Source organism: Mesoplodon mirus (assembly GCF_964341445.2).
Source record: "Mesoplodon mirus genome assembly, chromosome: 2".
NCBI lineage: Eukaryota > Metazoa > Chordata > Mammalia > Artiodactyla > Ziphiidae > Mesoplodon > Mesoplodon mirus.
This window is the reverse complement of record NC_138977.1, coordinates 410,066-414,739: the sequence shown is the minus strand read 5'-3', so window position 1 is coordinate 414,739 and position 4,674 is coordinate 410,066.

Sequence of the window (4,674 nt, the reverse complement as noted above, 5' to 3'; positions counted from 1 at the left end):
TTGAGGTTTCTGAAATAAATGATAGTATATGATTTAAAAATAAGTTCTCAAAAACATACTCTTACACATTCATTCCATATTTTACTCTATGATCTCCTAATATTTATTTTTGGGAAAAAAATCTCTCTAAGTCCAAACAATTTTCATTTATTCTTAAGAAGTGGAGAATTGTTGTTTCATGACCTCTATAAAAAGGATTCTCAAGCTGGAAAACTTATTAAAATATAGATTAGATTCAGTGCATCTGGGGTGAGGCCTGAGATTATTCTCCATTCTTCAGGCTTCCAGGTAATGCTGGTCCATGGACAACTCTGAACAGCAAGGCTCTATACAACAGCATTATGGACTATAATTTAATTTAAATTCTTTAAACTTTATTTTGTTCTTCATAATAAAAATTGTCAAACATGAATATATATATATATATATATATATATATATATATATATATATTCACCCTAAATCAGGCAAGTGGTAGTCTTGCACACTTCTCCTTGCATAATTTCAAAGAGAATTGGCAAACTCTTGGAGTTCTAAGAAGTTCTTGGAGGTACAAACTTTCAGGCTTTCTATATGGCCTCTTAAATATAAAATTACAGGTTTTATCTACAGGTCATATTACCAAGCAAAGCAATTGCATTCATCTCTGCCAGATGTCTTGAATATGACATTAATCCTGTTTTCAACAACAGTACTTGTGATTCAAAATTACTTCACAATTTCATGACTAATGCACAATGAATTTGAGAGCCCAATGTTACCTTTAACTTAAAGAAAAATGCTGGAAATATGAATGCATGGAAATACAAAATGAAAGTTAACAAGCCTCACCAGAAAATTAACTATGATGGCTTATATCCTATTATGCATAAAATGATGACTGTAAGACTCATCAAAGACAAATGGTTGATGGAATATCTGAGCAAAGGTTTGAAGAATGAGTAAGAGTTTGCCAATTAGTCATGGGAAGAGAAAACACAAGTATCTACCTCTAATGATGTACTTGGCACAGTTTTAAACCCTCCTTCCTCTTACTTCTTTCAGAGGGATGCATCTACATTCTTTTCTTGGCCTCCTCCTTTTGTTCCTTTGCTCCCTGGTTCTAAAGTTTTCTGTAAAACCAAAGGCGCTTTATCTCTCCCAAGTGAATATATAGTTACCTAGTTGAGAAAGGCTGCAATATATGACTTTTAAAGTCCCTTCTAGCTATAAAATTATGTGATAATTAGGAAACAATTATTCTTTTTACATATAAGATTTACACTATGAAAATGGAAGTAAGTTCACAAAATGGAAATATCTAGTGAGAAATTCAAACAACAATAACTTTTTAATGATTTCCGTGCAACAACGAAAGAGCAAATATGGGAAAAAATACCAACTTGCTTCATTTCCCCTTAATAAGACATTTAGATATTGAGCCATCTGTTTGTTTTATTCATTTGATCAATGTTAATACAGCCTCGTATATTAAAATTCTGAAAAAGCACTCAGGTAAATTCCAGTCAAACTGCTATTGATATTTGGCAATCCAGGCTTAGATCACTAAATGAATCTTTGGGTTAATTATGCATGGAATGTTTCTTTATATTTTCCTAATTCCTAAACTCTATTTATTCTTTTGTATAGATAGTAAGAATTTCAAGTGTATTTAAAAACTACATAGGAGTATCTAAGACAGGAACAGGAACATAAGACAAGGGTTCCCATCTGACTTAGCTTTATCTGTTCCTTCTTCATCAATAGGAAACAGGCAGGGTAAGGCCAAAAATAAGAGGAAAGCAGCAGTGAAAGATTTTGCCTGTTTGTTTTTGAGTAGTCTCTCAGTTATTTAATCTACTTTATAATTACAGAACATGTTTTCAATACTTTTCTCAAAAATCTGAATAGCCATGTTCTTGACCCTTCCACTTAAAGGAAATAATACTTGAAAATGGGTGTCTAACCCACCCCCAAGCACTAGAGTGCTAGTCTTTAATTTTCAAAGCATTTTTACCTACCAGTTAAGAGAGCCAGAAAGATAAATTTTTCTATAACTTGAAATAAGGATTTTAAAATTTTTATTTGAATTAAAGTGTTTTCCATGTAATTCTTACATTGTCATTGCATCGTTTTCAAGAAATATTTAAATGTCGATTTCTATATGGGCTTGAGCTGTATCTTCTCTTCCTCTGGGGAATTTAAAATCTAAGTATTAGCCCTGATGTGTATTCAGAGGCTAACATAGAGGAAAAAAGCATTTGTTTAAATATGTAATTTAATGGCTAAATACACATGAGCTCTCCTTTAAAAACAAATAACTCAGTATAACTTAAGAGCAAGAAAGTGTAAGCGATATTGAAAATAACTTTATGCTCTCAAAAGGATTTGTTGCTTTACAAAAGATTTACTGAAGAATTCCTTTAAATGAAAGTCAACCATATTATTTGATTTATAAAATATTGAGTTAACAGGAAAAAATATATGTTAAGAATAAGGGTATATATAGAATTTTATGAGCAACTAGGGCTGAAAACATTTTTTATTCATTCTGTATTTCATTGAACAACAATTTTGTGGCATGAATTTGCTCTATGCACATGATGGATATCTAATCTTTAACAATGCTGTTATGTTAATGCTAACAAAAATTGATGTAATCAGGTCTAGGCCATGCGAAAGCCCATAATTTACTGCTCAAGAGACAAATTATAAAAGTTAATTATGTCACAAGGTTTTAAGTCCCATAATAGATATGTGATGCACAGAGGAGATGAAATTTTATTTGTATCTTGTAGATGATTCACAATTCGATGGAAGCTAGAATAGAGGGTGGAAATTCTAAGTAGTTGAAAGAAGAGTAGCAAATGCTTGGTGATAATACTGGGTCTACAAGCAGAACCAGCTGCATATAGTTTAGGATGCATTTTGTGGGGTGACTGGGAGAATTTATGGGGAGATAAATAACAGCCAGATAATTTAGAGTGTTGCACTCTCTGTTAGGAAGTTGGATTTTATTGTATTTCTAATGTGTAGTCATTGAATGGTTTAAAACACACAAAAAGTGTGGTCATTTTTGAGTTTTAGTAAAACATTCTGTTAGCAATGTAAAAGTTTTGGGGGGAAGGAGGAGTGCAACCTAGAGCAGCTATTCACAGTTGAGACAGATCGTAATGAGAGAATTACACAGATATCTTTAAAATACTCCACAGATATCTGGTTACCACCCCAAATTTAAAGAAACACATGGGACTTGAAACTGAGAATATATATTTTTTAAAATCCCCCTTATTAGCCATATATTTCTGCATAAGAAATTACCACAAACTTTGCAGCTAACACAACAGACATCTATTATCTCAGTTTCTGTGGGTCAAGAATTAGAACATTATTTAGCCAGGTCTTTTGCTTCAAGTTCTCTTACAAGGCAACAATCAAGACCCTGGCCAGGGCTGTGGTTTCATCTGAGGCTCGACCAGAGAAAGATCAACTTTTAAATTCAGATAGTTGGTAGCAGGATTCAATTCCTTGTGGGTTGTGGAACTGAGAGCCCAGCTCCTTGCTAGCTGTTGCCTGGAAGCTTCCCTCTCTCTCTCTTTTTACATGGGCCTCTCTACATGGAAGTTTACTTCATCAAAGATAGTAAGGGAGAGCATCTGCTAGCAAGAAGGAAGTTATGATTTATGGGAGAAAGCTCCCATCACCTTTGCCTTCTTTTACTTGTTAGAAGAATTCACATGTTACCCACACTCAAGAGTAGCATATTACACAAGGGCTTGAATACCAGGATGTAGGAAAAATTGGGGATCGTATTAGAGTTTGTCCATGACACACTTCATGTGATTCTGACACTCATTCAAGTTTGAAAACACTGACCTAGAGACTTTAGGACACATACATACAAAACAGCTAGGATGAAAATTAGAGGACATATCTCAAAAATTTTGAAAAAGTAATATCCCATAGATCAGGTGATTATTTGTGTGCAAGGGGCAGTGTTAAGGAGGAAAGTGCATGATCATCAAGCTTTGCACTTGGTGGTTGAGTATATTGATGCCAGTAACAAAAATAAGAAGTCAAAAAAGAAAAATAAGAAGAGAAAGAAATTTGTTTTCAAGAATAATGTTGGAATTGATGTGCCTATGGGATATGTTATGAAAAAATATTTACAACTTTGAAATATGCCTCCCCCCAAAAATAAGTGGCATGTCTTTTCAGTGATATAGAGTGGTATTGTTTACCAGACCTATCAAGGTTTTGTTTTGTTATCCAGGAAAATGTTCTTTGTTCACCTTACTGTTTTTATAACTGCTTAAAACCCCCAGATATAGTGAGGTTACACTTTAACTTGTATATATTTGTCCAGTTGCAAATAATTTATTTCCAGTACAAAAGATAACCCAAAGTTTATGGCTTACTTTTCTGTAGAACATTAGTACTTCTATAACTAAATTAGCAATTGTATGTTTATATTCCTTCATCAATTGACTATCAATAACTAGATCCTCAAATGCTCTCTGGACAAAACTTATCATCTCACTGTCATTATTTAATAAGTTGAATAAAATATTTGACACATTTATACTTGTGTGAGTCATTTTGTTTATTCAATTTCACTTTTTGAAAATTACCCTTTAGTGATTGTGGAGGTACCACCAAGATGTCCAAGTGAACTCACTTATTGGAGCCAATTAC